Source organism: Rhinoderma darwinii, chromosome 2, assembly GCF_050947455.1.
Source record: "Rhinoderma darwinii isolate aRhiDar2 chromosome 2, aRhiDar2.hap1, whole genome shotgun sequence".
Classification (NCBI taxonomy): domain Eukaryota; kingdom Metazoa; phylum Chordata; class Amphibia; order Anura; family Rhinodermatidae; genus Rhinoderma; species Rhinoderma darwinii.
The window spans coordinates 57,901,894-57,914,605 of record NC_134688.1 but is presented as its reverse complement, the minus strand read 5'-3'; the positions used below and the strand labels follow the sequence as shown (position 1 = coordinate 57,914,605).

At 43.8% G+C, this 12,712-nt stretch overlaps 1 protein-coding gene across 1 annotated transcript in view; it reads left to right on the top strand.

Annotated features, from left to right (window-relative positions):
* Positions 1-12,712, top strand: part of USP12 (ubiquitin specific peptidase 12) — a 66,865-nt gene that overhangs the window by 24,122 nt on the left and 30,031 nt on the right. The window lies entirely within an intron of this gene.

The window sequence follows — 12,712 nt, the reverse complement described above, 5'->3', positions numbered from 1 at the left end:
ACCGAATCAATAACGTAGTCGACTACGCTATTGATTCCGTTGGAAAACCGGAAACCAGCCGAAATGGTGACGAACGGAAAGCATTAGCGATGTTTCCGTCACCATTGAGATCAATGGTGACTGAAACGGAAGCTGTGCTGTCACTTTCACTTTCCGTTGCGGGGTTCACCCGACGGAACCCCGGAACGGAAATGAACGGTGATGTGAACAGATATGGACATTGCCACAGCAAGAGCGAGGAGAGAGAGTGTTCGATTGAAGTCTTTTCACTCGAACTGGCATGGGGGCGTGTCACTGCTACGGACAGTGTAAGAGCTGTGGAGAGGAAAGCGCGCGCTCTCATCTCTTCAGCTGTTGTGAGAGATCAGTCTTGTACTTTGTCTGCCGAACTGGCAAGGGGTCGTGTCACTGCTACGGACAGTGTAAGAGCTGGGGAGCGCTTACACTGTCCGTAGCAGAGACACGCCCCCTTGCCAGTTTGGCAGACAATACAAGACTGATCTCTCGCAAGAGCTAAAGAGATGAGAGCGCGCATGCGCGCTCTCCTCTCCGCAACACTTGCACTGTCCGTAGCAGTGACACGCCCCCATGCCAGTTCAGCAGAAGACTAATCTTGAAAGCTTGAGAGTGAAAGCGCGTGCGCGTGCGCACACTCTCTCTCCTCGCTCTTGCTGTAACACTGTCGATATCTGATTGGACAGTGTCACAGCCATAGTAATACGCCCCCTTGCCAGTACACACCCCGTTGACTGTTCAGGGGGGTTATTTACCGATATCGAAATAACGGAGGGAGGTAAAAAATTTTTTTTTTTTTTAATGTGCCCCAGGGTTTGTGCACCCCTTCCCATTACATGCTGCACATGTATGGGGAGCTGAAAGGTTCTCTTTAAGGCCAAAACTAGGCTGCGTCCTTAAGGGGTTAAGTTCAAGGGGGCGGTCAAAAGCTGCAACAAATCTTGCGGATTGTCCTGAGGATTAGTTGCCCATCTACTTAAAGTGTACACACACACACACACACACACACACACACACACACACACACACACACACACACACACACACTTACTTTATTTCATAGCTATCTAAAAACAGGGGTACAATCACCACTGTGAAAAGCCCAACCGTGTATTTAAAAACTTATTAAACAAATACTCCAAGTCCAAATTCATTTGTGAACCCTTTGTGACTAGGTATATAAACAGAGATATCAAATATGGAATCAGCGTTTAAACATTGGTGTAACAGTGGTTTAGACCCTAGTACACACCGGAGCCTGCGTTAACCGCACCTAAATCTCCTGATGTTAAGATATACAACAATGCCACTGCCCCTTACGCAAAATTCCCTCACTTCACCCGACCCTACGCGTTTCTATACTTATCATCAGGGGTCTGTAGCTTGGTCAGTCTGGCCAGGATACCAGCGATATTTCTTCAGCAGCAGATATTCTACTGCACAACACGGAAGCATGCACGCATAGATGTCAGCGGCATGCTTCACTCTGGGACTCTGAGTCACTATGAACTGAATACTCCTCCCCCTGGCTTTGGCGGCATACTTGAAACCAGCCAATCACACTAGCCCACCACATTCGTGACGCTCAACCATGTGACCCCCGGCCGTCAGCTGACATACCCGGAAGCAACACTGTAAACACCACAGAACGTGCAGACTAAATGGGAGGCTGTAGAAGTATCTACTTGCCGCACAGAGCCTCATGCTATTCAAGAATGGAGTATAACAATATTAGATAGGATACATGTTGCGGATCAGCTCAGGACCGCAATTGGACTACCACGATAGGAGCACCTACCCTGAAAATACATATTGTATGAATGAAAAACCGATATTAATGTCAACCACACTTAGGACATTTGAAACCACCTGGACTTATTTACCATGCCTGTTACTATTGGATGATATACTGCAAGTAACTGTGCTTGGACTAGGATTAAATTGCCATACCCCTACCTAGAGGACCGACAAGACCCTGTAACTTTATCTGAATTGTATATCAAATAAAACAGGTAGAATTTGTTTGCTCGTTTAAACCTTCAGGCTGCACGCAAGCCATTCTGTAAATCCATTGGGCCTCTTTACGCAGAATGAGGTTATCCCAATCCCCTCCCCGTTTAGGAGGACGTACCAATTCAATTGCCTGAAATTTCAAACATTCTGCCCTGCCTTGATGTTTTGATATGGACGTATCTCTTGAATTTGTAACATCTCCAACATGTTCCCTAATCCGGCGCCGAAACTGCCGCATCGTTTTGCCCACATAATTCAGTAGGCATGGACATGTAATTAAATAGACCACACCAGCCGTTTTGCAGTTCACTAAATCTCGGATGTCATACTCGACCTTGGTGGTGACACTTTTGAATTTTTTCCCACTTTGGATAAAGTCACAGGCTCTACAACTACCACATCTATGTGTGCCCGGTATCTGCCTATCCAACCAAGTACCTTTTTGTATTATAGGGTCAAAACAACTCTGGATCACCTTATCCCTAATATTTTTGCCTCTACGGAACGTGACTGAAGGCCATTGTGTTATCTGATCCGCCAAGTCCGCATCGGCTCCTAGGATACGCCAGTACCTCTTAAGTATTTCCATGATCTCAGATTGTTTGGAGTCAAAAGTACCTATGAGCCTCGTGACCTTTTCCTCTTTTCGTTGTCTAGGGACTAAAAGACTCTGCCTATCCGCATCCCTTGCTCCCTCATAGGCCCGTCTAATTACTCCCTTGGGGAAGCCTCTCTCCTTCAATCTGTTTGTGAGGTCATGTGCCTGTAACTCAAAATCGTCCATTGAACTACAATTCCAGCGTACGCTCATGAATTGGCCTCTGGGGATCCCTTGAGGGGATAAGGGGGACAACTGTTCCATTGAAGGAAACTATTGGTTGCTGTCTCCTTGCGGTGTACTTTAGTACGTATTGCGCCTTCCTTAGTTTTAATTATCTTAAGATCTAAAAAAGATAATTCCTGATCACTGATTTCACATGTGAACCTGAGCCCTAGATCATTTACATTAAGGACTGCTACAAAGTTATTGAATTCCTCCACTGTGGAATTCCAAAGCAACAACACGTCATCAATATATCTAATCCAGATACCTATTGATGAAGTCCACCTGACAAATTTATCCCCAAAGACCACTGTCTCCTCCCACCAGCCAAAAAACAAGTTTGCATAAGTGGGAGCAGTGGGACTCCTCATTGCTGTACCACGTTGCTGATGAAAGATGCGGTCTTCAAAGATAAAAACATTCCTTTCTAACACAAAGTGTAGTAATTGTAAAACAAGCTGGTTATGAGCCACATATTGAGTGCCCCTAGATTTTAAAAAATATTCCACTGCTTCACAGCCAAGTCTATGTGGAATGGAGGAATACAAAGCCTCCACATCCAAACTCGCCAGAAATGTATTTTGTTCCAATGTGATACCCTCAATTTTTTTTAAAAACATCCAGTATCACGTACATATGATGTGAGACCTAGCACAAACGGACGCAGCACCTGGTCTATATATGTACTCACATTCTGGGTTAGATTGTTAATACCTAATACAATGGGTCTACCACGTAGGGGAGGGTACCCTTTATGGATTTTTGGCAGGCTATAAAAGCATGCCATAATAGGAAATTGTGGAAATAAAAAGTTGAATTCATTAGCACTGATCAAAGACCTGCTCTTTGCATCCCGCAGGATACCTAAAAGCTCCTTCTTGAACACTGCTGTGGGGTTATCTTTTAGAATGGTGTAACAGTCAGGATTGAGCAAGATGTCCTCACACATTTTCTTATAGTCTTCTCGACTCATAACCACAATGTTCCCACCCTTATCGGATGCTTTTAGAATGATATTTAGTCTTTTTTCCAAAGTGGTAAGAGCTTCACGTTCAGACCAAGACAGATTGTTATCAACGCCCCTCATATCCTGACTCAAAGCTTTAATCTCTTCACCCACCAAGTCTACGAACAGATCTACGTTGGTAAAATCTCCCACTGGCGGCAACTTCCTACTTCTAGTTTTCAAATTCGTAAAAGGACCCAGTCCTGGAGCTCTACTCGATTCCTCAAGTAACCCTTCCAAGGCTTCTAGGCCTTCAAAATCAGATTCCTCTAGACCCATTTCCAGACATTTTTTCCTGTTGTGATGTTTAAAAAATTTAATCCATTTTAATTTACGAGCAAACAAATTCAAATCCTTGATCCAGGTAAATGAATCAAATTTTACTGTGGGGACAAATGAAAGTCCCTTCTCTAAAAGCATGATCTCAGATGAACTCAAATTGTATTCAGATAAATTAATTATTTGTAACTTATCCGTTCCTATTCCCTTTATAAATCCTTTTGTCCCCTCAGCATGTAGCGGGAAATGGGGGGATTGTTGGATAAAAAAAATTTACTGCCACTGTTGGAAGAAGCTCTAGCCCAGCCTCTATTCCTACCTCTGGCACCTCCCCTGTATTTCTGTCTACCACCACCAGTCCCAGAGAATGGGCCTACTCTTTCAGAGTCTGTTTCACTCTCAGATCTAGAAGGGTCAGATTCTCTTTGCCCCTTCTAGTTGCCCATCTACTTAAAGTGTACACACACACACACACACACGCACACGCACACGCACACGCACACGCACACACACACCAATAAAATGAAGGCTGTACGGCGCTCCTGTAGCCACACGTCTCTACTCCCCCTGACTGTGTTCTGTGCAGCCGACCACTCACGGGCTGCTGCATTCTCATTTGATGAGATGTCCTCACAGAAGGTCGGCTGCACAGAGACCAGCCGAGGGAGCAGGTACGTGTCGCTACAGGAGCGCCAGAGAAGTGGAGTATATTACTTCTTTTTTTTTTTCCTTAAATACTACGTCTGCCCTAAAAATTTGCTCTAAATTGTAGGATTTAGTGCAGACTTTTGAGAGGAGTACCTGGGTTGGATTTGATGCAGGACTTTTCACAGCAAATTTGATCCATATTCAAGGTTCCTTATAGTCTAATATTTTCATGACGTCTTGAAAAAGATGACAGCGAAACGCGCGTCGGGGTGTTTTAGTGTGGTTGGTTTGTGGTATAGGGGATCAGCATGCAAGACATGGGTTGGTATTGGAAATTTGGCCTTGGGTTAGGGTCTCTTATCTGTATCCTCCTGTTTGGGCTTATATATTCTATCATAAGTTGTTCTTGGAGTATCTATACAACTGTGTCATTGGCAATATATTTATGCTTTACTATGCTCTATTTGAACACTATGTACCTTTACTATATGTATTCTATATTCCCTTACCACCACATTATTATGTGTAATTTTAGGTCTTTTGACCTAATTTGTTTTTGATGTCGCTTTTTTTAGGCTTGGATTTATATAGGTATTGATAATGTCATGTGTCCCTTAGACAGCGGTCCCCATTATCTGGGGGAGTCTCTGCTTTCCACACAGGTTGTCATACTATAATCCACACTTCTCACAGTGGGTGACTTTATTCTCTGTGAGCGGTGAAGATCTGTATATAGGAACCGTTCCCATGTGGGAGCACTTACCTTACACTATATACAGATCCTTCCTGCGGAGATGTTCTGCGATAATGGAACTGGGATACGAATCCTACAAGAATATCCCACTTTAGCAATCTACATCCTATTACTTTAGTTCTGAGAATCTGGGGACAATTGAACATTAAGTTAATCGGGTAAAATTGATGTTTTCTATTGTCTAACGTTTTTATTCACAAGAAAAATGACATTAAAAGGAGTTTAACCCTATGTTTCTCCACACTTGTCTACTGTAAATATTCAAATCTAGCGCGGCTCTTTATTATAGTGCTTTACGCCTGTAAGTCAGTTTTTATAACGCACTGTAGTACATTTCCATTACTTGCCTTCTCTCTCCAATAGTCATTACATATTAGGGGAGAGAAGGCAAGCAATGGAACTGTACTGCAGTGCACCCATAAATACGAAAACTTCGTTCACATCTGCGTCGGGGGTTCAGTTTGTGGGTTCTGTCAGACGTTTCCGTCAGGGAAATCCACGAACAGAAACCATAGCTTTCAGTTTGCATTACCGTTGATTTCAATAGTAACGCTTCCGTTGCTATTGGTTTACGTTTGTCCTTAAATTTTTTGGGCAGAATCAATAGCGCAGTCAACTACGCTATTGATTCAGCCAAAAAAAACAAACCGGAAACCTTACGGAACTTAGACAAACTGAAACGTTACTATTGAAATCAATGGTAATTCAAACTGAAAGCTATGGTTTCCGTTTGTGTGTTCCTCTGACGGAAAAGTCTGACAGAACCCACGAAACAGAACCCCCGACGCAGATGTGAACAAAGCGCATGATCTTCTGGCACAGCCAAAGGGTTCTGTGTCAACAATATTGGTAATCGAACTCCACACACATGCTCCAAAATTGGTATTGGGGGAGCAGATATAACCAGGAAAGGGCTGGATGGACGGGCTGAGGGTGCACAGGGTTTTTGGTGATCCCCCTCTGTCATGTGATCGGACCAAGGTTACCGGTTCTGATGCAGACGGGGTTCATGTGACTATAAATCTGTCCATAACAAGACAGTGCACTCAGGACAAGCCCTGCCCTCATGCCGTAGTTTTGTGGTTCTGTCTGCAGTGATGGCGGTGGGTGGCTCTGACACCCGCCTCCCCCGTCGGGTCATCTCAGGACAGAAGGGGTGTCCGGATTGGAGACACAGCGCCGCACCTGTCCTCAGATTGTCTGGTATTGCAGTTCACCTCCATTGAAGTGAATAGGACAGAGCTGTAATACCACACTCCACCTGAGGACAGGTGCGGCGCCATGTTTTCCTGGACGACCCCTTCAAGACTTTTCCTGTGTGTGTGTGTGTGTAGCAGAGCGGCGTGTGCACGGGCGCCGCTGATACTTCATAGCCGCTTATCAGCTGTTTTGAAGTATCAGCGGCGAGCATCCCCCCAAACACGCAAAATCAAGTATAATCAAGCGGTTTTTTATGTGTTTTTTTGGGCACGTAAAATGTGCAAAAAAAACACGTGTCAAATACACGCTGTGTGAACCTGTCAACTGAAAAGTCATTCACTTCACTTTTATCATTCTAAGGGTATGTTCACACGCAATGTTTTCAGCTGAAAAATCGGAAGAAGAACGGCACGTAAAAAGACGCCCGCCAAAATGTAGTGCACATCACTTCTTGGGACGTTTTTGGAGCCGCTTTTCATTGACTATAGAAAAACAGCTTCAAAAACGGCCGTAAAAACCGCGAGTTTGATTAAAAAATGGCTGAAAATCGGGAGCTGGTTTCCCTTTGTTTAGTAAGCGTGTGAACATACCCTTAGGCCTCATGCACACGACCGTATTTTTTGCCACCCGTAAATACGGGTCCGGTGTCCCACGTATTCGACTCGTTTTGCACCAGCATTTACGGGCCCGTGCCTGTAAATACAGGTCCGGTGTCACCCGTATTCCACCCGTATTTACAGGCACGTTTTTGGCTGCAAAATTACACTGCACTAATCGGCAGTCCTTCTCTCTATCCGTGCAGGATAGAGAGAAGGGACAGCCCTTTCTGTAATAAAAGTTAAAGAAATTCATACTTACCGGCCGTTGTCTTGGTGACGCTTCCCTCTCTTCACATCCAGCCCGACATCCCTGGATGACGCGGCAGTCCATGTGACCGCTGCAGCCTGTGATTGTCCTGTGATTGGCTGCAGAGGTCACATGGGCTGAAAGGTCATCCAGGGAAGTCGGGCCAGATGTCGAGAGGGACGTGTCACCAAGGCAACGGCCGGGAGACTGGACTGGAGGAAGCAGGAAGTTCTCGGTAAGTATGAACGTCTTTTATTTTACAGGTTGCTGTATATTCTGATCGGAATTCACTGTCCAGGGTGCTGAAAGAGTTACTGCCGATCAGTTAACTCTTTCAGCACTCTGGACAGTGAGTATTTACCGACGTCGCCTAGCAACGCTGCCGTAACGACGGGTGCACACACGTAGCCACCCGTCATTACGGGAGCTCCATAGACTTCTATGGGCTGCCCGTGCCGTTATTACGGCCTGAAATAGGACATGTTCTATCTTTTTCAACGGCACGGGCACCTTCCCGTAAGAAAACGGGAAGGTACCCGTGGCCAATAGAAGTATATGAGCCCGTTATTACGGGTCGTAATTACGACCCGTAATAACGGGTGTTTTTACGGTCGTGTGCGTGAGGCCTTAGCCTTTTGGCGTGTCCTATAACTTCTGCCAGCTGCAGAATCACACCCAAAATGGCTGCCGGACACTGCTTAGCAATTTGAAGACACCTACCTGGCTTGTAGGAGGGGGGGGGGTGAGATTCCCTCCCACATTTACGGCAGCTGTGAGTCGGGTTTTCTTTGCCTTATTCACCTTGCTGTAATTCTGGGATGTGCTCCCCCTGGTGGCCAACATAGGAAACACGTCAAATAATTATTACATTTTTAATACTTTCCACCATATGGAAGAAAAAAAAGTACAGCAAAAAAACGTAAAAAATATAATAGAAATAAGTAACGACACTTAAAAAAAAAAAAAAAAAAAAGTTTCATTCACGACACATTCCCTTTAATAATCTAGTTGCTCTTCTATATCCTTTTTACAATGTGAAGCCCAAAGCTGAATCCCATATTCAAGATGTAGTTTCACGAGGGATTTATAGAGGGGGTAATAGTATACTGGGATCACAGGCTTTTATCATTTATTTTTTTTGTTCACTCTAAAACCTTATTCGCTTTTGCAGCTGCTGCTTGACATAAAGGGGCAAATTTACGAAGACTGGCGTTGCATACACCAGTCTTAGGCCTCATGCACATGGCCGTGCCTGTAATCACGGTCCGTGATTATGGGCACTGGCGGCTGCAGACAGCCAGTTGCATTTTCGGCTCTTGCTCCCATATAAAGTATGGGCGCACGGTCCGTTGAAAAGCAGAAAATAGGACATGTCCTATGTTTTGCGGAGGTTTTCTATGGCCCGGACACCTTCCGCAAATATATATGGCTAAGCGTCTGTGGTCAATAGAAATTAATGGGTCCGTAATTGCGGACCGTAATTACGGTCCACTATTACAAACTAAATTTACGGTCGTGTGCTTGGGTCCTTAGACTGAAGCCTGTAGGAGTAAGATGCAACAGCTTTATTAAGACCAATTTTTAGACCCCCTATAGGCTACATCCAGTAGTTCAAAAATATTGGCACGTCCTTCCGCCCACATTTTTGGACCGTACTCCCACGCAAAGTATGATAGCATGGCTCGTAAAATGCAAAAGAACGGATATGTTCCATAATTTTCGGAACATTTCTAGCGATACGGAAAGGTGTCCGTGGCCAATAGAACTAAATGGGTCTGTAATTGCGGACCATATTACCGTCTGCAATTACGGATAATTTTTACAGTGGTGTGCATTGGGCCTTACTGCTGGTGTATTGAAACTTAACTTTTATCGAATATATAGTTGTTCAAAATATCTTGGAGAACTAACCACAGATCTTCTGTGGATGTAGTCTTCCTCAAATCCTTCTGTCTCCTCTTGTAATCCCAGACCGATTTGATGTTGAGATCAGGGCTCTGTGGGGGCCATATCATCACTTCCAGGGCTCCTTGTTCTTCTTTAAGCTGAATAGTTCCTAATTATGACAATTATCTGTCAGAATTAATGGTGTCCTAAATGCTGAGAAATACAGGCCAAGTCCCCAACTCCATTTGCTGAATTGCAGCCCCAAACTTGCAAGGAATATCCACCATATTTCACTGCTGCCTGCAGACTCATTATTGTAGCGCTCTCCAGCCCTTCGGCGGGTCTTGCCATGGTGGTGGACCTGTGACATGAAATTGTCTTCCACAACCTCCCCTTTGTAGCAGAGTTTGGCTGTTCCTCAAACAATTTTAAGCCTCCTACACAGCTGTTACTGTTAATGACTGTGTTTCAACCTACATATGAAAATGATGATAGTTGTCACCTGTCTGGTATTAATCAAGATCACGATTAATTGAACATGTAACCTTAATTCAAATTATTTAGGCCACACCCCTTTTTGCATAACACGCTGTTTAATTAATAATTATCCCCTGGGTCTGCTGTATACTACAATATATATTATACCACCTGACACTACCCCCACACAGTATACTGCCCCTGAAGTTGCCTCCACACAGTATAAAGCCTCTATAGCTGCCCCCATAACTGCCCTCTACACAGTATAATGCCCCCATAACTGACTTCCATACCGTATAATGCCCCTATAGCTGCCCTCACACAGTATAAAGTCTGCCATAGCTGCCCACACGCTGTATAATGCCCCCAATAGTGTCTGAAAAAAATATATATACATACTCTCCTAACCTCGTTCCAAAGACGAGTGGAGGAGAACCCCCTGCTCCTCTTGTCTGTGCAGCTTGGCGCAGACAGGTGCGATGATGTCACTGCCTCGCGTCCAGCGATACATAGTGAATGGTAGAACAGGAACCTTATGGTCCCCCGCTCCTTACGGTCCCCTGCTTTACCATTGGGTACAACTGTATCTGCGTCCTGAAGATTCAGTTAGTTTAAACTGGGAGAAAATAATTGATAAAACCGAAATTTGTAAGATGATGTAGATTAATTGCTCTGTATCTCGATTAATTTTCGATTAATTGCCCAGCCTTACTATAATCCTACGCAATCCATGACTTTGCCTTCAGAACAGCATCAATTCTTCTAGGTACACTTGCAAAGGATGGTCACACTAAATATTGATTTGATTTTAGTTTCCTCCTCTGTTCATTCACTTTGCATTTTGTTAATTGATAAAAATATTAACACTTCTATTTTTGAAAGCATTTTTCCACAACTTACCAAAACTTTTGCAAAGTACTGAATACAAAATGGCTAATACAATTATACCGCGGTCTTTTAATCAAAATCGGCATTGAATAACTACAGTATATATGATAGGTGTATATATTTTAAGCAGTTAACGAAAAGTTATGTTTCACTACACCAGCAGATAATGGGGGATTCCATGTTTTTGGACTACTGACGTAGAGTTCAGGTTTAATTTCCGACCATTTCTGGTGTTAATTATAGTAAAGTTGTTGTGCCACCGATGGATCCACCCCTTCCTCTAACATGAAAATGTCCTAAATTATTTAGCAAATATGGCATTCGCCATAATTTTAATTTTTTGTTTTAACGCCAATTAACTGTCGTAAAGCCGTTCATAAATTCCTCCCATAGTATATGGGAAAGGTTTAAACTTTATTTACATATACCTGGACGGCTCCTTTCATTCTTTGCTTGGTTGTTGTTTTCTTGGTGACTTTGCAGCGTTATAGTCTGGTTTATGGCGTGGTAACTTGTAAACATACAGATAGTAATTAAGTCGTTTCCACTGGGATCTCATTACTTCAGTGTGTGAGGTTGTTCTCCTGATAACGTCTTGTTGATTTAATGAATCCTGTTCAATCCACTGTATTATGTCCCCATAGTATATAATGTGAATACGATTGGGGTGTTAGGTGTGTATTATGCAATAATTAAAGTGGCGTTCAGAGGGTGTAAACCCACCCTGACCTAGCCCTGTGTATATGGCCTCATGCACACAACCTTTGCCACTGATCAGGCCACAAACTAAGGATCTTTGTGTCCGTATTTTTGGTCCCTAATGCCTGAGTTGCTTCTGCAACCGTTTTCTCTGTCTGTATATTACGGCTGTGTGTCCGTGTGTCATCTGTATTTCACAGTCCGCACCCAAAGGAAGGTCATGTGATCATCGTAGGCTTCTGTGTGCTGTCTGTTATTTTTGTGGATCCGTAGACTCCATTCGTGGCATGGATCTGCGAGAAACTACAGGGATAGGACATGTTCTATAATTTACGGAACAGATATGAAAAAAACACTGGTGTGTGCATGGCCCCATAGTAATGAATGGGTTCGTGTACTATCTGCAGAAAGTGCGCATAGCACACTGAAGAGAAACACGGTTGTGTATGGCTCCAAGGTCCTTAAAAAGCATGTCTGGACAGTCTACTTTGAGCCAAAAACAGCAGCAGCTCTATCTGTCCCTTACCTACACTGATACATTGTAACAAACTCCCAGCTGCGAGCAAGAGAACCAGGTCAGAGCAAGTTTTCAAAATGTTTCCATTCACTGACCGCAAGCATAATCTTGGTGAAAATTGTAACATTTAAACACAAAATATATGAGAGCGTTGTATAATGTTTTTTTTATTATACAATGAATTAGACTATACAACTACTTTTTTCAGCTTTCACATTTGCAGTTTGATCTCTTCTCCTTGTAAAACCTGCTGAGTCCCTGACAATCCCTTCTAGTCCTTGATTTACAGCATGGTAGAACAGATTGTCTCCCATCATCCGCTGTGTTCTCCAGCGAGTCCAGTATTTGGAAAATTCTAGGGCGAGTAAGGTCTGTAAATTCTCTGACATAGAAACTTAATCCTCAGCTGCTTTTCCAAAAAAAACATGTTGCACTTCTCATTTACTGGCCACAGCATGAGCCGACTGGTACTAGGGAGCGGCTTGCTCGGCCATATTTGCGGTCTATGTCTAGACGGCTCAGCAGTTCACAACAGCAAGAGTTCAGAAGAATCGTCCGGAGCCGTTTTCATTGGTGACGGGTTTTTGTGCTGGAATCATTTTTATCTCATGCCAGAGAAGAGCTCTTAACATTTTTACAATGAGAGCGTTCCCAGCTCGC